The sequence below is a fragment of the Hippopotamus amphibius genome, chromosome 2, assembly GCF_030028045.1.
Source record: "Hippopotamus amphibius kiboko isolate mHipAmp2 chromosome 2, mHipAmp2.hap2, whole genome shotgun sequence".
Classification (NCBI taxonomy): domain Eukaryota; kingdom Metazoa; phylum Chordata; class Mammalia; order Artiodactyla; family Hippopotamidae; genus Hippopotamus; species Hippopotamus amphibius.
The window spans coordinates 185,120,673-185,146,469 of record NC_080187.1 but is presented as its reverse complement, the minus strand read 5'-3'; the positions used below and the strand labels follow the sequence as shown (position 1 = coordinate 185,146,469).

Below are 25,797 nucleotides of genomic sequence, written 5' to 3'. Positions count from 1 at the left end.
TCTCTGGCTACTATATTAAGAATATACTATTAGAGAACAAAGTCAAGAGGAAGAGACCACTTAGGAGATTAAATTAGATAATGATGCTTAACACAATGTCTGGCATATAAGTATCCCTTAAAAGGAGGCTATTTTTCCCAGAATAAGAATGAATTCCTATTCTGTTGGACCAAACACTAGTAAAATAACCAGCTGAATTAAGGCTGAACTTTGGGTGCAAGGCAAGTGTATCTCATATAATTTTAGGCTCATCAAAAATAATAATGTTTATTCAGAGAAATGCAAGTCAAAGCCACAATGAGGTATCACCTCACACCGATCAGAATGGCCATCATCACAAAATCTGGAAACAACAAATGTTGGAGAGGGTGTGGAGAAAAGGGAACTCTCCTGCACTGTTGGTGGGAATATAAGTTGGTACAGCCACTATGGAAAACAATTTGGAGGTTCCTTAAAAAACTACAAATAGAACTACCATATGATCCAGTAATCCCACTCCTGGGCATATACCCAAAGAAAACCATAATCCCAAAAGAAACATGTACCATAATGTTTATTGCAGCACTATTTACAATAGCCAGGACATGGAAGCAACCTAAATGCCCATCAACAAATGAATGGATAAAGAAGATGTGGCATATATATACAATGGAATATTACTCAGCTATAAAAAGGGATGAGATGGAGCTATATGTAATGAGGTGGATAGATCTAGAGTCTGTCATACAGAGTGAAGTAAGTCAGAAAGAGAAAGACAAATATTGTATGCTAACTCACATATACAGAATCTAAAAATGGTACTGATGAACTCAGTGACAAGAACAAGGACGCAGATGCAGAGAATGGACTGGAGAACTTGAGGTTTGGGGGGGGCAGGGGGTGAAGGGGAAGCTGAGACGAAGCGAGAGAGTAGCACAGACATATATATACTACCAACTGTCAAATAGATAGCCAGTGGCAAGTAGTATAACAAAGGGAGTCCAACTCAAGGATGGAAGATGTCTTAGAGGACTGGGATGGGGAGGGTGGGAGGGACTCGAGGGGGGGGGAGTTGAGGGAGGGAGGGAACATGGGGATATGTGTATAAAAACAGATGATTGAACTTGGTGCACCCCCCAAAAATAATAAATAAATAAATAATGTTTAAGACAAAGATACTACAGAAAAAGAAAATTACAGACCAATAATGAATTTAGATGCAAAAATCCTCAACAAAATACTAGCCAACAGAATCCAACAACACATTCAAAGGATCATACACCATGATCAAGTGGGGTTTATCCCTGGAATGCAAGGATTCTTCAATATATGCAAATCAATCAATGTGATACACCATATTAACAAACTGAAGGATAAAAACCACATGATCATCTCAGATGCAGAAAAAGCTTTTGACAAAATTCAACATCTATTTATGATAAAAACTCTCCAGAAGGTGGGCAAAGAGGGAACTTGCCTCAACATAATAAAGGCCATACACGACAAACCCACAGCAAATATCATTCTCAATGGGGGAAAACTGAAAGCATTCCCTCTAACATCAGGAACAAGACAAGGATGTCCACTCTTGCCACTACTATTCAACATAGTTTTGGAAGTCCTTGCCATAGCAATCAGAGAAGAAAAGAAATAAAAGGAATCCAAATCAGAAAAGAAGTAAAACTGTCACTGTTCACAGATGACATGATATTATACATAGAAAATCCTAAAGATGCCACCAGAAAACTACTTGAGCTAATCAATGAATTTGGTAAAGTTGCAGGATACAAAATTAACACACAGAAATCTCTTGCATTTCTATACACTAACAATGAAAGATCAGAAAGAGAAATTAAGGAAACAATCCGATTCACCATTGCAAAAAAAGAATAAAATACCTAAGAATAAACCTAACTAAGGAGGTAAAAGACCTGTATGCAGAAAACTATAAGACACTAATGAAAGAAATCAAAGACAACACAAACAGATGGAGAGATATACCATGTTCTTGGATTGGAAGAATCAACATTGTGAAAATGACTATACTACCCAAAGCAATCTACATATTCAATACAATCCCTACCAAATTACCAAAGGCATTTTTTACAAAACTAGAACAAAAAATCCTAAAATTTGTATGGAGACACAAAAGACCCCGAATAGCCAAAGCAATCTTGAGGAAAAAAAATGAAGCTGGAGGAATCAGACTCCCTGACTTCAGACTATACTACAAAACTGCAGTAATCAAGACAGTAGGGTACTGGCACAAACACAGAAATATAGATGAATAGAATGGGATAGAAAGCCCAGAGAGAAACTATGGTCAACTCATCTATGACAAAGGAGGCAAGGGTATACAATGGAGAAAAGACAGCCTCTTCAATAAGTGGTGCTGGGAAAACTGGACAGCTGCATGTAAAAGAATGAAATTAGAACACTCCCTAACACCATACACAAAAATAAACTCAAAAAGGATTAAAGACCTAAATGTAAGGCCAGACACTATAAAACTCCTAGAGGAAACCATAGAAAGAACAATCTTTGACATAAATCACAGCAAGATCTTTTTTGACCCACCTCCTAGAGTCATGGAAATAAAAACAAAAATAAATAAGTGGGACCTAAGGAAACTTCAAAGCTTCTGCACAGCAAAGGAAACTATAAGCAAGACGAAAAGACAACCCTCAGAATGGCAGAAAATATTTGCAAACGAATCAACAGACAAAGGATTAATCTCCAAAATGTATAAACAGTTCATGCACCTCAATATCAAGAAAACAAACAACCCAATCAAAAAATGGGAAGAAGACCTAAATAGGCATTTCTCCAAGGAAGACACACGGATGGCCAAGAGGCACATGAAAAGCTGCTCAACATCACTAAGTATTAGAGAAATGCAAATCAAAACTACAATGAGGTATCACCTCACACCAGTTAGAAGGGGCATCATCAGAAAATCGACAAACAGTAAATGCTGGAGAGGATGTGGAGAAAAGGGAACCCTCTTGCACTGTTGGTGGGAATGTAAACTGATACAGTCACTATGGAGAACAGTATGGAGGTTCCTTAAAAAAACTAAAAATAGAGTTACCATATGACCCAGCAATCCCACTGTTGGGCATATAGCCAGAGAATACCATAATTCAAAAAGACACATGCGGGGCTTCCTAGGTGGTGCAGTGGTTAAGAATCCGCCTGCCAATGTAGGGGACATGGGGTGATCCCTGCCCCAGGAAGATCCCACATGCCACAGAGGAACTAAGCCCGTGCACCACAACTACTGACCCTGCACTTTAGAGCCCGTGAGCCACAACTATTGAGCCCATGTGCTGCAACTACTGAAGCACATGCACCTAGAGCCTGTGCTCCACAACAAGAGAAGCCATGGCAATGAGGAGCCTACGCACCACAACGAAGAGTAGCCCCCACTCACCGCAACTAGAGAAGGCCTGCACACAGCAAAAAAAGACCCAACACAGCCAATAAAATAAATAAATTAATTAATTACTTAAAAAAAGACACATGCACTCCAATGTTCATTGCAGCACTACTTATAATAGTCAGGATACGGAAGCAACCTAAATGTCCATCAACAGATGAATAGATAAAGAAGATGTGGTACATATATACAGTGGAATATTACTCAGCTGTAAAAAGGAATGAAATTGGGACATTTGTAGAGACATGCATGGACTTAGAGACTGTCATACAGAATGAAGTGAGTCAGAAAGAGAAAAACAAATATCGTATATTAACACATATGTGGAATACAGAAAAATGTTACAAAAGTTCTTAAAGAAAAAAATAAATAAATAAATTTTAAAAATAAAAAAATAATGTTTAAGCAAACAATAATTGATGACTTTTACAACAATTTCCTATTTTCCATAAAGATGACACAAGAATGTCTGTTCCTATCCACCTCTTTACTAGCATGCTGCTCAGAAGGCAGAGTTTACTCAAGAAACAGAATTAAGGAGAATTTGAGAAAATAAAGTATGCTTCTCCATGAAAATATTTCAATCTGGAAAAATTTGCTTTTTTCAAACCTACTATTTCAAAATGGCACCAGTACTGGTTACCTCTATTGATCTAATTATCTTAAATTCTTACTGGCGATATAAAATGCTGGTTGCAGGAACTAGAACTATTTAAAATAAAAAGGCAGTTATAACACTTTAAAAAGAACTAGAAAGTAACCTGCAGTGCTGAAAAGCTTTCATTTTGAAAAATACAGTTAGCAGCTTGGAAAATAGCCTGATTGACACTAACATGCACAATCCTGGTAGGTGGTCACCTGGGTGGAAAAAGGCACATGTGTACTCCGACCTCTCCCTCCAAACTTAGTGAATGCAACTTGGGAGGAAATTCTTATGGGCCTCCAACCTCTATAGGCGCAGGGTTATGGACTGTCCCATTCCCACTCCTTAACCCTAAAGCCCTAGAATATCACTTCAAGCTATCCCACACTGTCTATAAAATCAAGACTCTACACCATAGGTAACCCACAGCTCCAGGAGGCAGTTATGGGCTGTCAAAAACACTGAAAAAAGCATTTCACTTTGTAAAATGATGATGTTGATGATAATAGCAACAAATATTTACTAAGTGCTCACTATATGCCAAGCATTGTTTTCAGCACTTTACATTCTTGTCTAATCAATTCTCACAGCAAGCCTAAGGTAGACATTATCATCTCAATTGTACTGAGGAGGAAAAGTGATTAGATTTTAAGTAACTTTTAAGAGGCACACAGAAAGTGGTGGGAATCAGGAGAAGCCTCCAGAGAGGAGGGGGGATGGAATGATTGATTTAAAAAAAGGATCAAGAAATTAGAAGAGCAAGGGACTTTTCAAAAGGAATATTGGAAGCTAGAAGCAAGGCCTTCAAAAATTCTAAGAGGGCTTCCCTAGTGGCACAGTGGTAAGAATCTGCCTGCCACTGCAGGGGACACAGGTTCAAGCCCTGGTCCAGGAAGATCCCACATGCCTCGGAGCAACTAAGCCCGTGCGCCACAACTACTGAAGCCCGCACACCTAGAGCCCTGCTCCGCAACGAGAAGCCACCGCAGTGAGAAGCCTGCGCAACCCAGGAAGAGTAGCCCCCCACTCACCACAACTAGAGAAAGCCCGTGCGCAGCACCAAAGACCCAACGCAGCCAATAAATAAATAAATTTTCAAAAAAGGAGAAAACACTGTCAATTAAAAAAAAAAATTTCTGAAAGAAAACAAGTTCCATCATAGAGTTCTACTATTCTATCTTCTTAGATGGTGGAGGTGGTGGGTGTATGATAAGGGTCATCAAACTACTAAGCCAGATGCCTACTTTTGTAAATAGTTTTACTGGAACATGGTCACACCCATTCATTTACATATTATCTATGGCTGGTTTTGTGATACAATAGCACAGATGAGCTGTTACGGCAGAGACCCTCTGGCCCAAAAAGCCTAAAATATTTACTATCTGAATCTTTACAGAAAAAATTTGCCAACCCCTGGTCTATGAATATAAGAGCCAATGACAGCCATGAAAAATGGAGGGCTGATGGCAGTTGATAAGCATTTGGAAAATAATGGTTAAGACTGCAATGGCACACTTTCCTGGAAAAATCAGGTTTTCAATACTATGTGAAGACAGAGCCAAGCGATCATTTTCTGATTTTTATCTAACTACTTAACCTTCTGCCATTTCAGGAATTCTGAAGAAAGCACCTAAAAAAATGTACAGTCATCATTAAATTATTTGGAGGATAATTATAAAATGTGTAGACCTTCCAGAGGTTTTGCTTCTTTTATTCTCTGGCTCCCCAACTTTTTAATGTTCTGCTACTTAGCACTTCCAGTGAAGGTGGACAGGGAAAACAAAAATACGTGAAAGACAAACTGGCCAGTTCTGTTATATCAGCAGGTAAATACTTACTGGGAAAGAGTTGGAAATTGTTATAATGTGTTAGCAAAACTGAAGTTTTAAATACCAACAAAGTAAGTTCAATATAAGCCAACAGTGGGACACATCTGCAAAAAACTCTAAAATGGAGGTTTAGCTCTTTTCTGGTTATCTCGGCACAAGGCACCATGAGCAGCAAAGTCTCCCACAACACCCTCTACGAGGCAGTGTGGGAAGTCTGCATGGGAACCAGCGGCAAGTGCTGGAAGTTTCTGGAGACGGTGGAGCTTCAGATCTGCCTGAAGAACTATGACTCTCAGAAGGACAAACGCTTCTTGAGCACCGTCAGACTTATGTCCACTCCCCGCCCCAAGTTCTCCGTACGTGTTCCAGGGGACCAGCAGCCCTGTGATGAGGCCAAAGCTGTAGCTATCCCCCACATGGACATCGAGGCACTAAAGAAACTCAATAAGAAGAAACTGGTCAAGAATCTGGCCAAGAAGTATGATGCCTTTTTGGCTTCAGAGTCTCTCGTCAAACAGATCTCACAAATTCTGGGCCCAGGTCTGAATAAGGCTGACAAGTTTCCTTCCTTGCTGACCCACAACATGGCGGCCAAAGTTGCTGAAGTCCACAATCAAGTTCCAGATGAAGAAGGCACTATGCCTGACAGGGGCTGTTAGCCACATGAAAATGACAGATGATGAGCCTGTGTACAACATCCACTTAACTGTCAACTTCCTGGTATCACTGCTCAAGAAAAACTGGCAGAACGTCCAGGCTTTGTACATTAAGAGCACCAAGGGCAAGCCCCCGTACCTGTACTAAGGCACAGCTTAATAAACCATACTCCCACTTTTAAAAATAAATAAAATAATAAAATGAAATAAAATAAAGGTGTGGTATCCAGATCCTGAGAAGAAAATATTCCTCTATATGCTGGGCTGGCTTGCCAAAATCTAGACTAGTATATCCTGTTTGGGGCATCACCTTTTAAGAGGACCAGAGAAGGCCAACAAGGGTAGTGAGAATATGCAGAAACTATAATGTATTTTTAAAAGGCTGAAATCATTGGGAATTTTCTTTTTTTGTTTTTGTTTTAATTTAAATAAGCATTACTATAGCATTAAACATTAAAGCCATCAAAAAGAAACTTCCACATTCAATGCATTAAACAATCAACAAAGATTTACTGAAAAACTACGACAGGCCAGGCACGCTTCTAGGACAGACCAAAATTCCTGACTTCTTAGAGCTTGCATTCTAATGGAGAACATAGAAAAATCAATAAATAATATAATTTCAGACACCTACAATCTTACCACTGACCATGACTTTTTATTCCTCTGAATTTCTACATGTATGTGTATAAATTTTCATAGGGTTTTGGGGTTTTTTCATAACTTAAAGCAGGATCTTTGCAATTTGGGTTCTACTCTTCATTTAACATTATTTTGAAAACATTTTGCAAGTTGCTACATAGCCTTTAATATATGTTTTTCTGTTTTAATGCCATAATTTACTTAATATTCCTTTATTCTTCAACACGTTATGTCTACCCTTTGCTATAAATGCAACAAAGGACTAGGGTGGGAGTGACTTCCCTCTCAAGGGGAATTTGGGCAGGGTAGGCAGTGAGCTGTTAGGTTTGCAGAAGGACTTTTTTTTTTTTTGGCTGCGCTACATGGCTTGCAGGATCTTAGTTCCCTGACCAGGGACTGAACCCGGGCCCTTCACAGTGACAGCGTGGAGTCCTAACCATTGGACCGCCAGGGAGTTCCCTGCAAGAGGACTTTAAAACTGACAGTAGGAGCCCAGAACATTAGAGCTAACATGCTTAAATAATAAGGAAACAGGCCATATTCAATCACTCCAGGCAAAACTTCAGGTAGAAAAGAGAATCCTTATTGAGGTGAGAGAGAGTAGAGTAGAAGTACATGGGCTCTATTCAGGAACCCTGGCTGACTATTGGCAAGGAAGGAATCCTCTGGCACTATGTGAGAGGGCACTACCAAGCCCAGAGAAACTTTTCTCAAATTCCTTGTAAGTCTTCTGTAAGAAATTAAAAGCATGAGGACAACCTTTAGGAAACTTAATCAGAACTTTAGTGGTAACAAGAAAAGCGAATTAGGCCAATAAGGGCAGTTATAAGGTCAACACTGATAATTTCAAAGGCACAAATGAAGTCAGCTCTTGAGAAGATCACATAGGAACACCAGTTGCAAATCAAGGTTACCAGGCAGTAAGAGGTTTGCGCAGCAGAGCCAATTGCAGCAGAACCAACAAATCACCATCCACAGAACAGTCACTAGCCCGTGAAGCAGGATTTGATGATAATCAGGCTCGAAATCAAAGATGATTCTCATTCTCATTGCCTAGAAAATGTAAGATGTAGGTGTAGCTTATGAAGATAATTTAAAGACACGTGAAAGTTTCATGAAAGCAGAAACAAACTACTGCATATACTCTAGAGGATCCTGGAATGGAAGTATCTATAGAAGGTTTCACATCAGCATAAGGAATAATCTTTTGACCTCTAAAACTACCCAACAATGAAACAAGTTTCCTCACAAAGTAGTAAGCTCCCTGTTACCAGATGTATTTAGCAAAAAGTGATCAACTTCTGTGGCTTTTGTAACAGAGAATCTGAATCTGGGGGGGTTTTGTTGTTGTTCTTTACCAAATATCTTTAATTGCATTTTTGTTTTTATCGAAGTTATCCACGAACATAAAGAGTTGATTAAGTACAAAGGCTTATGACAAAAAAACAATGGTTCTCCACCCCAACAATTTCCCAACTCCTGGGGCAAAAATTTTCAGCTTTTGTGAATGAATGTTTTTTTAAAATATTTATTTGGTTGCACTGAGTCTTAGTTGAGGCAGGCAGGCTCCTTAGTTGCAGCTCACAGGCTCCTTAGCTGTGGCATGCAAACTCTTAGTTGCAGCATGTGGGATCTAGTTCCCTGACCAGGGATAGAACCCAGGCCCCCTGAGAGTGCAGAGTCTTAACCACTGTGCCACCAGGGAAGTCCCCCCGCCGCCTTTTTTTAAGGAAACCACCACTGTTTGCTATATAGTCTCTAATATCTTTTTGGGGGGGTTTTTTGGTTTTGGCTGCACAGGCTCTCTAGTTGTGGAGCATGGGCTCCAGAGCATGCAGGCTCAGTAGTTGTGGCACACAGACTTAGTTGCCCCGCGGCATGTGGGATCGTAGTTCCGAGACCAGGGATCAAACCTGCGTCCCCTGCACTGGAAGGTGGATTCTTAACCACTGGACTACCAGGGAAGTCCCTGTGAGTGTATCTTTTGATATATACCTCAATATCACAATATGCTTTTTCCATTTTTTTCTTTTCTCCAGTTTTAGGCACTATTAACTTCCCATTACAGATTAGATTTAGCTCTCCTTCCACTTCACATTTCCATATATGTGCACACTTCCCATCCCCCAGTCTTCCAAATATAATTATATAATTCTAATTAGATATACAAGGTTCATATATATCCTATTCAGAGCTGACCATGTAGCACACTTATTAGAAAGGGTAGGGCAGGCTAACAAACCGATCCCAAACTATTAGCCTGCTGAGTGAATATTCAGGTCATTAGTTAAGCCAATTCTCTTCCAGAGTCATTCTAGGACTCAGGCTGACAGCAGTTCTACCATCTTGAGTACAAGGCTTCCAAGGCTGTCCCAGATGCTGGATCCCAGTTAGCCAGGAGAGGCAGACAAAGAGGAACACATGAAAGACGTCAGTCACACTCCACTAGAGAAAACTTAAGTCATGTGGTCTCATCAAGCTGCAGAGGAGACTAGGGGATTCTGACTAGCAATGTGCCCAAAGAAGGGGAGAGAAGATGTGAACAGACAGTGGTCTTTGCCACATATACCATGATTACTTTTCCTCAAAAAAAATTAGTGAAAAAAAAAATTTGTAATGGACCTCAGAAACAGGCGAGGAATGAAAATACATAAGCGTAAATATATCAGTTAAGTATATCTAAAGGAAAGTTCATGAACATCCCTCCAAAAAGGAGAGAAAAATTAAAAGGAGATGATTAATTCATTCAAGAAACACTTACTGTGCTCTTATCATGTACCACGCTCTATGCTAAGTACTAGGGAAACAACAAAAAACATACAGACTAAAAATAAATAAAACAAAACAACATATAGACTAAATGCAATGTAGTATCCCCAGCTGCATCCAGGAACAGAACAAGGACATTAGTGGAAAAACTAATAAAATCCAAATAAAGTCTGGAGTTTACTTAATAGTAATGTACCAATGTTGGTTTCTCAGTTTTGACAAACATACCCTGGTAATGTAAGATGTTAACGTTGGGGGAAACTGGGTGAGAAGCATAGAGAAACTCTGTACAATCTTTGCAACTTTTCTATAAATCTAAAATTATTCCCAAAAAAGTTTATTTTAAAAAACTCAGTCATAATGATGCAGCCACTGCAGTTCCTCAAAAAATTAAACATAGAATTACCATATGATCCAGCAATTCTACTTCTAGATATATACTCAAAAAACTTGAAAGCAGAGACTCAAAGAGATGTTTTGTGATCCATGTTCATAGCAGCATTATTCACAATAGCCAAAAGGTAGAAAAAACCCAAATGTCCATCAACAGATGAATGGATACACAAAAAATGTGGTATATACATATAATGGAATATTATTCAGCCTTAAAAAGAAAGGAAATTCTAACACATAGTACAACAGATGAATCTTTAAGATATTAGGCTAAGTGAAATAAGCCAGTTCCAAAGAGACAAATATTTTGTATGATTTCACTTCTGTGGGGTATCTGCAGTAGTCAAATTCACGGAGAGAGAAAGCAGAATGGTGTGCCAGGGACTAGGGCGAGAAGAAAGTGGTAAATTAGTATTTTATAGGTACAGAGTTTCAGCCTGGAGAGATGAAAACTATGGAGATGAATGGTGGTGATGACTGCACAACAACGTGAACACACTCATTTCTAAAGGTAGCTGAACTATTCATTTTATTTACTTTTTAAAAACAAAATTTGCCACTAAAAAAAAAAGAAGCCTAGAAGCATATCAACAAGGTTAACAGTGGCAGTTAGCATATTAGAAATTTTTATTTCCTTCTTTGTCCTTATCTATGTTTTTCATATCTTCTCAAATGAGAAGAAAACTGCTTTTATAATTCAAATCCCAAGATAAGTACTTTTAAACTCATATTCATACACACAAAATTTTTTCTCTAGGTTCTACATTCTTTTCCACTTTCCCCATCCCTCCACCCCTGCATCTTCAGATAGAAGGAGAAAATATGTCTAAGAAAACCTACACAGAGCAAAACTATAAGAGTATGCCTCTGTCACACTTATAAAGGCTAAATGACATTCCACCTTTTCAAATTACCTATTTGCTTTATAGACGTGAAAGAATAAAATGTTGGAAAGTAATGTACTGGCAGGGCACTCTTTTCCTATATAGGGCTTTCATCACATCAAAGAGTCAAATTAGGGATTCCCCTGGTGGTCCAGTGGCTAAGACTCCAAGCTCCCAGTGCAGGGGACCGGAGCTCCATCCCCAGTCAGGGAACTAAATTCCACCTGCCACAACTAAGAGTTTGCATGCCGAAAAAAAGATCCTGCATGCCACAACAAAGATCCCACGTGCTGCAGCTGACCCTGCACAGCCAAGTAAATAAATTAAAAAAAAAAAAAAAAAGATTTACTAACTTGAAAAAAATTTTTTTAGAAAGAGTCAAATCAATAATATCTTTTTGAGGGACTTCCTAGGTGGCACAGTGGTTAAGAGTCCGCCTGCCAATGCAGGGGACACGGGTTCAATCCCTGATCCAGGAAGATCCCACATGCCGTGGAGCAACTAAGCCCATGAGCCACAACTACTGAGCCCATGTGTCACAACTACTGAAGCCCATGTGCCTAGAGCCCATGCTCCACAACAAGACAGAAGTCACCCTAATGAGGAGCCCATGCACCGCGATGAAGAGCAGCCCCTGCTCTCTCTGCAACTAGAGAAAGCCCATGCACAGCAACAAAAACCCAATGCAGCCAATAAATAAATAAATAAAAATAAACATTTTTTTTAATAATAAAAAAAAATATCTTTCTGAAACTAAAAAAGTTAAAGGACAGGAGAAAATGCAGATCTTGCAAGTAAGGTCAAAATGTTGAAAACTGATGCAAGATAAGACTGCGTATAGCTCTGAGAATATAATTATGGACTTAAGAAATGCGAAGTCTTTGATTTACACCACAGTTCTTTGCACTTACTGATACACTGCTTGTTAAGATTAAATTCCTTTTTAATGTTATATTTCAGTTCCTTGACTAAACTGTCCAGGATTTGTGTGCAGGGAACCATGACTTTTACTTCTTTTGTGTGTCCCCCACAACACCTCATACAGTGCCCATATACCGTAAGTGCTCAATACATGCTTACAATTTAATAACAAAATAATTAACCCTACTTGAGCTCACAGACTGAAACCCTCACACCTACAATTCACACCATTAAGCCTCTCTCTATGCAACAGTTTAAAGGACATTCCTGGGGTGAGTACTGCTGATTCTACTGGATTTATTACATGGTTTCTCCTCTAGCAAAGAGCTCAAAGTACACGTGTAATGTTAAAATAGAATTCCTGACTACTGAGAAGGTGGGTGGGAAAGTGGGCAAGTGAAGGAAGAATCTATTATAATAGCTTGCCTCCAAAGAATAAGCATTATTCAACTCTAGAGATTAAACCATTCCTAAAATGTCTCTGAACTTAAGACTCTTAACTGACATCATTTCATTAAACTTTGTACTGGCTAAATTCCATCACAATAAATATCATTAAAACCAAAAACTCACCATAAAAAAAAAATCCTAAAAATCTCAGCTAATAATCCGTATGATTGTGTATTATAAGATCTAGTAGTAAAAAAAAAAAAAATCTAGTATTATAAGATCTAGTTTTACTTATTTACTCTCTTTTGCCAAAACAAAACTTCTAAACTTTTTCAAAGCATTAGATTGAGTATATACCACATGCCAAGCACTGGGGAAACGAATCAAAATCAACTGACTTTATATTCTGCTATAAATTAAAGTACCAACAACAGAGCTGAGGAAGTACTGTGCACTGAGGAGCCAACTTCTATCTGTGGAAATTACATAGCAAATTTAAGCTAGACATTGAAGACTGAGTAGGAGTTTGAGGCAAAGAGCAGGAAGAGGGGTAGAAAGAGTATTCCAGGCAAAAAGAGGGCTATACACAAGCAGAACATGTTGGGCATGACAGGAATGATAAAGAGGAGAGAGGATAAAGGGGAGAGAAAGGTAGGGCAGAGTTCAACAATGATAGGTCTGGTATGCTGAACTATGAAATTTGGAGTTTATGCCCCCAGGTAATAGAGAGAAAGTAGAAATCTTCAAGTAGGACAAAGACCAAAACCTGAAGAATCGGTATAGCAGGAAGAGACTAAGTTACATTACAACCATCTCAAAGGCTTTAATATTACACCATACAGACACAGTAAACACTGTGCTGATGCAAATACAAATGAAATCTAAGTGTGACTTATTCCTCTGTCCATGCTTTTCAGCTTAGTCTCAGGGCTCAGTCATTGACCCTCTTCTCACCAGACCCAAGTTTTTAAACACTATCTATGTATTGATGACATCCCAAATGTATATTCACAGCCATGACTTTGACTTTGGGTTTCAGACTGAACAATCAACTACGTACTCCTAGATATGCAGTAAGCATCTCAAATTCAATATATCCAACTAAACTGTTCATTTTAAACCCCAAACTAGCTCCTTCCAGCTTTCCACCTCTGTACATGGCTCTAGTTGCTCTAGCTAAAAACCTTGGAATAATCTTTGATCCCTCTCTTTCTATTACCTCTCACAACTAATCTATCAGCAAATTCTATTGGTTCCACCTTCCAAATATACCCTGAACCTGACCCCTTCTCACTGCCTCCATCACTGCCTGCTGACCCAAACATACCACCCTTCATCATACCATTCCAATGACTTTGTGAATGGTCTCCTGCTGCCCCTCTTGCCTCTATAGCAGTCAAAGCAATCTTTTTAAAACAAAAATTATATTGTATCATTTTTCTTCATAAAACTGTCCAATGGATCCCACCACACTTAGGAATAAAATCCAAAGCCCTTCTGCTCTCCTCCACCAACTTCCCATTATTACTTCCTACACCATAGCCTACCACCACCACCGCCACCAATTAATACTGCAGCAATCTCCAAACTCTAGCACATGAGCCTTCTTGCACTTCTCTGAAAATCCCAAACTGACTCTTGCCCCAGAATCTCTGCATCAGTATTCCCACTGCTTGAAACGCTCCACATGTTAGCATGGCTTGCTCCTTATCATTCAGGTCTCTTTATCCTCAAATGTTATATCAGAGAATCCTTACCTCGGGACCTATCTAGAAGAACCACCAAGCCTACCACCACCACTCTCTATCCTCTTGTACTATTCTCTTCACAGAACTTTGACAACACCTAAAATCCTATTATTTATTACCTTATTGTCTATCTACTAGAATATAAACTCCACTTATAAATAAGACATTGTCTTATTCACTGCTCAATCCCTAGACCTGGTATAATACCTAGCATACAGTAGGGCTCATTACTTATTTGTTGTTGAATGAATGAATTTACCTAATTGGCCTAACCTATCTTATTTATATTTTCATCCTGTTATGCATAATTCATGGTTACCAGGCTGTTCTCCTAAAACAGTTTACAGACTGTTAAAACAAGTTATACTGTACTAATGCCTTTAATTCCTTCCTGAAATTAGCCCTTCCAAGCAACTTGGTCAGTTATTTTTTCTTTGCCTGTAACTTCTATTATTGCCTTTGTATATTATCAGTTTAACAATACACTGCTTACCATAAATGCTACTGATAAAGATGGACAGACATGACTAGAATATTATAATACTTTTTGTTATAATAAAAACAAGTAACACAGATTATTTTAAAAAATAGAAATTACAGAAAAGCAAACATTTAAAAACCAAATTCACAGGCAGGTGATCAAGGCCAACATCAAGAGTGACAAGTCATGTTGTTAGTATGTACTCTAACCCCAGTCTAATCATGAAAAAAACATCAAATCCCAACTGAGGGACATCTGACCGGTACTCCTCAAAACTGTCAAGGTCATCAAAAAACAAGAAAAGTCTAAGAAACTATCATAGCCTGAGAGGACATGATTACTAAAATTATTGTGATTATGTAATGGAAGGTTCTGAGAGGCAAGAGCTTCATATGAACTCTCTGGAGATACCTTGGAAGATCAAGCAGCCACCTCTGTTGGCAATGACGCTATGGCCATCTGGGTCACACACGCCTTACGTTCATGTTTAAGTTTTCCCTACCTCATTTCCTTTTTCCCTTCACGCCTTCTTCCCTGTAATTTCACCCATCAACAAAGCACTGGTACATTTTTAAAAAAGTATTGTGGTATCCTAGATGGGATTGTGGAATACAAAAAGGACATTAGACAAAAACTAAAGAAATCTGATTAAACATAGTCATGTACCTCGGTTCATTAATTATAACACATATACCATACTACCATAACATGTTAATAACAGGGAAAACTGGGCATTGGGTATTGAGAAACTCTCTATACTGTCTTTACAATTTTTCTATAATTCTAAAACTGTTTCAAAAAATAACAAGTTTTTTTTATTAAATTCATCCAAAAATCCTACCATTCAAGTAAAAGCACCACTAGTTTATGTTTAATATATATCATTTTAGATTTCTATGTAAATGGACACAGAGGTATATTCCTACAAAAATGTGATCACACTACAGATAATTTTATAACCTGCCTTTTACACTTAACAATATATATAATGTACTTTCCAAGTCATTACTAGAAATTTCTATCATGTCTACCAGCTACGAGGTATTACCTTCTATGAAGGCATCTTAGTTATTTAACCAATCCCCCATTATTTAACATGTAAGTTTTTCCAGGTTTTTGCTACAATAAAAAAATACCACAGGGACTTCCCTGGTGGTCCCATGGTTAAGACTCCATGCTCCCAATGCAGGGGGCATTCATCGACTCCTGGTTAGGGAATTCAAATCGTGTATGCCAAAAGGCGTGGCCAAAAAATAAAACAAAAATACTACAAAGACAACTCTTAAATGAACATCTTTGCAAACTTACCAATTAGCACCTTAATAAAGAAGAGGAGGGCTTCCCAGGTGGCGCAGTGATTGAGAATCCACCTGCCAATGCAGGGGACAGGGGTTCAATCTCTGCTCCAGGAAGATCCCACGTGCCACAGAGCAACTAAGTCCATGAGCCACAACTATTGAGCCCATGTGCCGCAACTACTGAAGCTCACGCGCCTAGAGCCCATGCTCCACAACAAGAGAAGCCACGGCAATCAGGAGCCCGCGCACCACAACAAAGAGCAGCCCCGCTCACTGAAACTAAACAAAGCCCGAACGCAGCAACAAAGACCCAACACAGCCAATAAATAAATAAATAAATTTATTAAAAAAAAAAAAAAGGAGAGGAGCAGCCGAGTGAAATGACATATAGGTTATTAATGCTTTCAGTAAGTATGGTCAAAATGTTCTCCAGAACGGATGTTCAAATGTAAATATCCACCAAGAGCAGTGTATGCGTGTGCCAATTTCACCACTCCTATGCCAATACTAGATATTAACATTTTATCACATATATGCCAACCTGCTGCCGGGAGAGGAGAACTGTTTTGTGTTATCTGTTTGCAAGTGGAAAATGATGTATTTTTATCTTTATTAGTTATTTTTATTTCTCTGTATGTGTGATCTACCTATTCAGGTCTTTTGACAACCTATTAGATACTAAGGTCATTAACCTTCTGGGTCCAACACATTGTGCAAATTTTTTCCCCCTACACTTCGGGGAAATCCCCACTGGCTGTACTCATCACTGTATCCCCCACACCTGAAAAACTGCCTGGCACATCATACACAATCAATCAATATGTCAAATGAATACTAAGTGAGTAAATCTGTCTTTTAACTTGATGGTGTTGTTGCCAACTAGGAGTTGTTTTACATAATTCTACCAATCTGCCTTTGCAATCAGGCTTAGAACAGTTCATCCCATGTCAAGAATAGAAAACTGTTTACCCTTTTTTTAATCAGTAATTTTCTGACTTCATATTTTATATTTAATTCACCCAGATTTTATTTTATCTACATTTTAAGGTAGGATTCCATTTTTTTTCAAATAGCCTATTGTTCCAACACAATTTCCAAATTCTTTCTCAACTAACATGAAATGCCACCTGTATAATACTAAATAGTCATATATTTCTAGATTATTCTGTCCCACTGCTCTATTTCAGAGTTACCACTTATTGTTTTGATTATCATACCTTTAATTGTATATTCACTAATACATGTCCCCCCTTAATTTTCTTCTTTCAAAAATTTTTCTACTATATAAGTTCATTCTTCCAAATGAAATTTACAATCATTATGTCAACTTTTCAAAAGGAATTCTGGTTGGAATTATGTAAATTACCAGCCACATGACCTGGTTCAAGTTACTTAATCTCTCTGTTGCTATTTCCCTCACTGGTAAAATGGAGATAATAATACTTAACTCACAGGTTTATGAGAACTAAATGAATAAAGACATAAAAGGTACTATTCTAGAAAGACGTTAACTATTATTATAATTGTTCAAAAATGATAACTATTATTATCATGATTGCTCAATAAATGTTTTTCAGATTGTGCTCCCACAAAATTCAAAGGCTCTTTGAGATACATCAAAGGGTACCATAAAGCATAAGCAATACGAAAAATACATATTTTGTGCCTGCTTCATTTCACTAAGGCCTTGACCCTTGGTAAAATGAAGAGCTGAAGGTGGGAGCTGAGAACTGTAAAAAAACACCAAAGGCTGGTGGCGGGAAGCCTTGAAATTTTTATAAAGATTGGCCCTCCAAGCGGAGAAGACGACTTCTTTCTGGTCAACTTTATGGGCACTAGCATGTGCCCTTCAACTCCTTTTGTTTCCCCACCTCCACAGTTACGACAATACTACTTATCTCTTGATTTCTTTGCAGGAAAACACATACGGACTAGACATCTAAAACGCAGAATACTTTTCAAATGAGATAGTGGGCAGGTACAGAGTATAAATGCTACTGCTAAATATGGACAGACATGCCCAGAATATTATAACCAGTTACCTCCATCAAGTTTCCCACATTACTGTAATGATGGAGGGAGGGGGACTGTTGTGGGTTTTCCCTTGTGAGGAGACCGGCTTTTCGCACGATTGTTAATGACCTGTTCGTTTTTAATTATATTGCTATCAGCATGACATTAGGATGAGGTACAAGTCATACACCTTTTAAGGACCTTAAAAAAAAAAACCATAACTTCCTATACGGAGCTAAAATATGAGAAAACAGAGGCCAAAAGTGACAACATGTCTTGCTAACTGCAAAAGTAGCCAAAGGCCTACACCCCAGGTCTCCTCGTTCCCAGAACCCTGCTCCTTCCACCACACCACACAGCTTCTCACCGATGCCTGCCACGCTTCGAGGTGGGAGGAGTAAAAGCAGCCAGTCCGGCCAAAGCAAAGTCGCTGGAAAACCGAGGGACGGCGCAGTCGAAAGCACATGACTGGCCACTCCTCTCCCCTCCCACCCTCCCCCCTTCCCCGCGCCAGCAGCACGCGCTGCCAACCTCGTCATGTGACCTTCACGCGGCCCCAACGCTCCCCCTGCTAGGCGACTCTTTCCAGCAGCCATTTTGCCGAGAAGTTGTCGTCCGTGCTCACAGCGGAGCGGGACGCCACGAAAACCCGCGGCCAGACTTTACGGGCCGCACACGCGCTTCGAAAGAGTGCTGGGACCGGCAGGGTAGAGCCGAACCTCACTGAACACGTCGCACCCCGGGGCGCCGGGGAAAGCTGTGGGTGCGCCTCGGACGGCGATTGGCTGCGGCGTCCACGTGACGCCATCGCCCCCCACCCTCTCCTTCCCCCCCTACCCACAAAAACAACCAGGCAGACTCTTAACGCCTCGCGCCAAGTACAAGCCCCTGGGCGCGTGGGGACGGACTGGGCGCGTGGCAACCAGGGCGCCTGCGCGTACCTGCCAGGGCAGACCGGAGCGAGCCCACGCGCCGCTCCGCTCACGGGTCCCGGAATCCTCGCGCTGCTGGACCACCCGGCTAGTCATTGGCGGCCAGGTTTGCTCACGTGATCGGCTCAGGCCCGCCCCTAACCTCTAATCACCTGGCACCGTGCTCGAAGCGGCGCCGAAAGTCGTTCGCACGCGGAAAGGGAGGGTAGTTAGAGGACCTCCTTTTAAGCCGTTTTGGGATTACGTTCCTAAAGGGGAAACGAGGAAGCAGGGTCTCAAAACTAAGTAAGCTCACACCTACCGCTTTAACTTCGCGTGCCCCTCCAGGAGCCAGGAACCATCGCCCTTGGGCGCTCCCCGGTGCACGCCGGGATATGTCTGGCGCCCCTCAGTGTGCTGCAGAGCATGCCGGGAAAAGCACCTCTCCCTATTCCCTGGCTCTCACCTCCCTGGTGTTCCTTGCTTGTCCCGTTGAAAGCCCTGTCCTATGGCTGGGATGGAGGCTGTCTGGGTAATTATGGGAGTGTAACTGGGTGTAACAGGCACTTGGAGTCCCCCTTCCCCCACTCGTTGGATCTGTGTGGTTTTAGGGAAACGGCTTAACTTTCCTTCATGGAGCATGCATTTAGTAAGTGCCTGCTGAGTGCCTTTTTGAATATTGAAAAAAAAAGGGGGGGGGGGGCCGGGGGTATTTGCCCACAAGCAAACTATCAGAAGTTAGTGGTCAGGGGGAAAGAATGCTAATTTAAATACAACTTACTACAAACCCCACTCGCAAGAAGAAATAATGCTTTAGAATTTCTTTTGGGATAGAAGACCAGACCTTTCTTGATAAACTACTTGCTACTATTTGGGAAAGTGGAGGTGAGAGGAGCAGGAGGCATTTTAAACCGGCCGGAGATGCAGCCCTACTACATTTTCTGGTTCAACCTAATCTAGCTATGATGTATTAGAACCGAGAAAAACACCATCTACTGATGCTGAGAAACGGTAGTCTTGCATTAGAATGAGTTAATTTTGTAACGTGTTCACAAAACCGACCTCCGGGACAAAAACCTGATATTCTACTCCCAATTAAAACAATTAATATGTGTTCTACCTTAACTCCATTCCTCAGCTTTGCTGATTTCAAAACTTTGTTTTTTCAGTTAACAAAGGGATGATTAAACTGGGGGAATTTGACTAGCACTGGTCAGACTCACAAGAATGCTCATTTATAAGCTAGAAATTAAATGTATTCATTTATAATGTGGTTATCAAGCCAAAGTATATCGTTTGGGGCACTATTTTCTTGTTTCAAGGCACTTGATAAGCCTAATTATCAGAAAATTATTTTCTGACTAGAAAAATAAAAGGGAATTAGATAATCACACATAATAAAATCATTAAATTAAAAGCCTATCTAGGTTAAACTTGAAGTTTATCAAACAGTCCAACATACTTTATTGCATTTAATCCTAACAACAACCCTGAGAGGAAAGTACTATACTAATATTACCATCTTCTGAGACAGTCTTGAGTGGGAAACTGGAAAATGTGTTTTGATGTGTTCTCCAGGCAATTGTGATGCACAACTAGCTGGGGGTTTATTGACTATAGTGGAAAGAGCCCTGGCCTTAAAATGAGACCCGTCTCGGTGAACTTGCAGTTCTTCACTTTCTGTACTTTGACCTTGAACAGGTTTCTTAACATTTTAACCCTTAGTTCCTTTAACTTCAGTTTGGGGCCAACAAATCTAGCCTTTGGATTGTCATAATGAGTCCAACATAAAAATATTTAGAACATCTGTCACAGTCCCTGGTGAATAAGAGGCAGTATATAGATGTGAGTACTAGTTAGTGGTAAAGGTTATATTTTAACCAGCATCCTGTAGTCCATCCAATACAGCATATTCTTGAATCCTTTTTTTCTCCACTATTCAGTTTCTCCCCTAGACAGTGCTAGAGGCACACCAGCGGATTCTTACACTGCAGATTTTTTTTAGATTCCTTGGTGGCTGTTGCCCATCCGTTGGTTCATATTGTTACATTATCTCCCACCTTCATTTCAAGGGTTTTTTTTCATCTTAATATGTCATGTTAAATTGTTGAACTGTAGACATTATTGAAGTAATGATAATACAGAGATGCTTAGAGGGTGGAGGGGGCACCTGTGCCTGCCCTTGAAGAAGGTTAAAAGTTGTTTACATTTTAATACCTCACAGTAAAGACATCCTCAAAACTCACTCTCCCTTCATTTACATAACAGTGTTTTAGACTCTCCCTTCCCAGTCTTAAACATTCTTTTGTCAACCCCTACGTTCCATTTCTTCCGCCATTGCATTAGTTCAACCCTTATCTCTATGAGACCGTACAAATACAAGTATGTGAATATTTCATTATAATGATAATAGCATGTTAAAGTTGATTTCAGAGTACAACACTTGTCATCTATATTGTTTTACAATAGGTTTAGGTAAAAGAATAGGTAATAGGTTTAGGTAATAGGTAAAAAAGGTTTATAATGTCCTACACAGTGAATGCTCTTGGTAAGGATGAGTGAAATAATTTAATGTATCTATTTACTAGAAGTTTTGGCCAGATATTTTACTGAGTGCCGAAGAGTATTAGTAGTAATCTTGGAAGTAGTTGGTCACATTTATGCTATTCTCAAATATTTCTGGTTCTCCCAACTTTAGGAACATGATATCGATATAATTGCTCTTCCTTGCTCCTGTAAAGCTAGGAATGACTACATGAGTTGCTTTGACAATGAACTATGGAAGTGGAAGTGACATGTATCACTTCTGGGAAGAAGCTTTAAATAGCAGCATGCAATTCAGCCATTTTCTCTTTCCTTCTGCCACAGCAGTGTTCCAACTGGTGGTTACTCTGTCAGCCTTGGTCCCATAATATGGATGACAAGAGCAGAGACCCCCTAACCAATTAGCAGTGAAGATGTAGCATGAGCAAAAAATAGCATATGTAGTTTTCAGACACTGAGTTTTGGGATCATCAGTTACCATGCATAATATAACCACCCTGAATTATACAGAAATGGAGGAAATTACAAGAGATGCCCAAAATCCATTTTGTTCAAGGAAGACTTCAATTGCCAGTGTCCACCATGTGGTACAAATTTAGAAACATAGGAGAGTGGAAGACTCTAGCAGCATGAGGGGACAACTGCCTGAGGGTGATGTAAAAGAAGAGCCTGAAAAAAGAACATTCTTTAAAACTTTGCCTTTCATCTCCCCAGTATATGACCCATTCTTCATAGATCAGCCAAAGTGATCTTTTAAAAATATTAGTGAGGGACTTCCTAGGTGGCGCAGTGTTTAAGAATCTACCTGCCAATACAGGGGACACAGGTTCAATCCCTGCCCCAGGAAGATACCACATGCCATGGAGCAACTAAGCCCATGCGCCACAACTATTGCACCTGCACTCTAGAGCCCATGAGCCACAACTATTGAGTCCATGTGCCACAACTACTGAAGCCCTTGTGCCTAGAGTCCATGCTCTACAACAAGAGAGGCCACCGCAATGAGGAGCCTGTGCACCATAATGAAGAGTAGCCCCTGCTCACTGCAACTAGAGAAAGCCCGTGTACAGCAACAAAGACCCAACACAGTCAATTAAATAAATAAATAAATAAATTTATTAAAAAAAATATTAGTGAGATACTATGATCCCCTGCTTGAAACTGACCAATGTTTCATATTGCACTTAAGGTAAAATCCACACTCTTTACCTTGGCCTGTGAACCCTAACTGATGTAGCCCTTGCCTACTTATAATTTTGTGGTTTATGCACTCAATCGTTATTATCACACCCACTTTATGTCCTTCAAGCTGATTGTGCCTTCAACCTGGAATGAAATCCATGTGGATGGATCCTTCTTAATGGTTCTCATCAGCTCAAATGTCACTTTCTAAAAGAAATGTCTTAACTGACTACCCTATCTAAAGTAGACTCCCTCCATCCACCAGTCACCTGTATTTTATCACCCTGTTTCATTTTCTTTATGGGACTTCTCATTACCTAACATTTGTTTTATTGTTTCCCTCCTGCCTCTACCCAAGAGAATGTAAACTTCATGAGAAGTTTACTCCTCTTTATTCTCAACATCTGGAATAGTATCTGGCATATAAAAGACAGTCAGCAAGAAAGTATTTACACACCATATATCTGATAAGGGTTTAATATTGAGAATATATAAAGAATTCCTACAACTCAACAACAAAACAAAACCAAAAAAACTCAATTAAAAATAGGCAAAGGATTTGAATAGACATTTCTCCAAAGAAGACGTACAGATGACCAATAAGCACATGAAAATATGCTCACCATCACTAATCTTTAAAGAAATGCAAGTTACAACCACGAGATATCACTTCACACCCCTTATGATGGCTACTATTTTTTAAAAAAACAGAAAATAACAAGTGTAGGCAAGGATGTGAAAAAATTGGAACTCACGTGTTGTTGTGGAGGTTTTAAATGGTGTAGCCACTATAGAAAACAGGATGGCAGGTCCTAAAAAAACTGAAAATATACTACCATGTAATCCAGCAATTCAAAAGAATTGAAAGTAAGGTCTTGAAGAGATGTTTGTACACCCATGTTCATAGCAGCACTATTTAGAATAGCAAGAGGTGGAAACAACCCAAGTGCCCACAGACGGATGAATGGGTAAGCAAAATGCAATATATACATTCAGTGGAATATTATTCAGCCTTAGAAAAGGATAGAAAATCTGATATATGCTACAACATGGATGAATATTGAGAATATTATGCTACATGAAAAAAAGCCAGTCACAAAAAGACAAATACTTTATGTTTCCACTTATATGAGGTATCTAGAGTAGTCAAATCCATAGAGACAAAGTAGAATGGTGGTTGCCAGGGGTTGGATGGAGGGGGAGATGGGGAACTGTTGTTTAAAGGATATAGTTTTTCAGTTTTGTAAGATGTAAAGAGTTGTGGAGCTTGCACAACAATATGAATATACTTAACACTATGGAACTGTGCACTTAAAAATGGTTAAGATTGTAAATTTTATGTTATATATTTTACTGCAGTTTTTTTAAAAAGACAGAAGATATCTGTTGACTGAATGAAAGAATGAATGAATATATATGTTAAGACTTAACATTTCTGATACTTATTTACCATTTCAACTTCACTGGACTTTACTTCTAATTGTTACTAGTATTGAGTATTTTTGTGAGAGAGAGACAGAGAGACAGTTCTCCACACTGCTCTCACATTTATCTTACTTTTCTGAAGCACAGATCTCATCATAGAATGCCTCCATTTAAAAACCATTGATAAAGTCCAACTTACCAAACTTTTTTTTATGGTTAGTGTTATTGTATCTTGTCCAAGTGATCTTTGCCCACCCCAACTTATAAAGGCTGTCTTCTGTTTTCGGGGAAGAAGTTTTATAGTTTTAGCCTTTACATTTTAGTCTAATATCTACCTCAAATTAATACCAGTGTATGGTATGAGGTAGGGGTTGAGGTTCACTTTTTTCCATAAGGATATTAAATTTATCCAACACTATTTGTTAAAGACTATTTTTTCTCCTTCAAATTACCTTGGCACCTACATTACTTACCTATCACTGTGTAACAAATTACCCCCAAAACTTAGCAACTTAGCAGGGTTTTTTAATTTCGGGGAGGGGGAGGGGTGCTGTGCAGCTTGCAGGATCTTAGTTCCCTGAGCAGGGATTGCACCTGTGCCCCCTGTCAGTGAATGCTCAGAGTCCTTACACTGGACCACCAGGGAATTCCCTTTTCGGCTTTTTTTTTTTTTTTGGCCTGTAGCAGCTTTAAACAGCAATATTTATTACCTCATAGTTTCTGTGGTTAAGGAACCTGGACACATTTTACATGGGTGCCCTGGAATAAGGTTTCTCATGAGGTTGCAGCCACGCTGTTGGCCATGGCTTCAGTCTCATCTAAAGGCTTGATTTGAAGGGAGGGGAGTCTGCTTCCAAGCTTGCTCTCATGTGATTCTTGGCAGACCTTGGTCCCTGGACACATGGGCCTCTCCACAGGGCTGCCTTACAACATGGCAACTAGCACTTTAACAATAGCAAGCCTTTTAAGAAAGAAAGAGTGCCCCCAAGATGTAAGCAATAATATTTTTTAAGCCTCACCCCAGAAGTAACATCCTGTCACTTCTGTCAGTGCACACTCAAGGGAGGAGAATACATAAGGGTGTGAATACCAGGAGAGAGGAGTCACTGTGTGCCATCTCAGACGCTGCCTACCACAGCATCCTTTTTCAAAAATATATTTTCTGTATATGTTTTGGGTCTATTTCTAGGCTCTATTCTGTTCAATTGACCTGTTTATTTGTTCATATACTAATGCTATGTTGCCTTGATTTCTGTAGCTCTATAGTAAGTCTTGAGGTCAGGTGGTATAAGTCCTTCAACTATATCTTTTTCAAAATTGTTTTGACTATTCTAAGTTCTTTGTATTTTCGTATAAATTCTAGAATCAGCTTGTCAGTTTCTATGAAAAACCTGCTGGTGTTTTAACTGGAATTACATTAACTCCATAGATTAATTTGTGAATTATCTAATTATTATCTTAATAATATTGTTTTCCAATCTATTAACATGTAGTAATAATATGTGTATCTGACAAAGGACAAATATCTGGAATATATAAAGAACTCCTATAATTCAATAATAACAAGACAGCAACCCAATATTTTTTAAATGGGCAAAAGACTTGAACTGACACTTAACAAAGAACATCTACAAATGTCTAATAAGCATA

General features: G+C 39.4%; 1 protein-coding gene and 1 pseudogene across 3 annotated transcripts in view; one reads left to right on the top strand and one right to left on the bottom strand.

The window, feature by feature from the left end:
• The window catches only part of MGA (MAX dimerization protein MGA), a 166,690-nt gene extending 147,251 nt beyond the window's left edge, over window positions 1-19,439 (bottom strand). Inside the window, exon 1 of one of the 3 annotated variants that reach the window (XM_057721775.1) lies at window positions 19,319-19,439. The gene's annotated coding sequence lies outside the window, so the exon portion shown is untranslated. Of the gene's footprint in view, window positions 1-15,276; window positions 15,314-19,318 lie in introns of those variants that run through there. The other 2 variants (XM_057721766.1, XM_057721769.1) reach the window with 2 other exon arrangements.
• LOC130845105 (60S ribosomal protein L10a-like) lies at window positions 6,055-6,694 on the top strand (annotated as a pseudogene).
• Window positions 19,440-25,797: the final 6,358 nt, after the last annotated feature.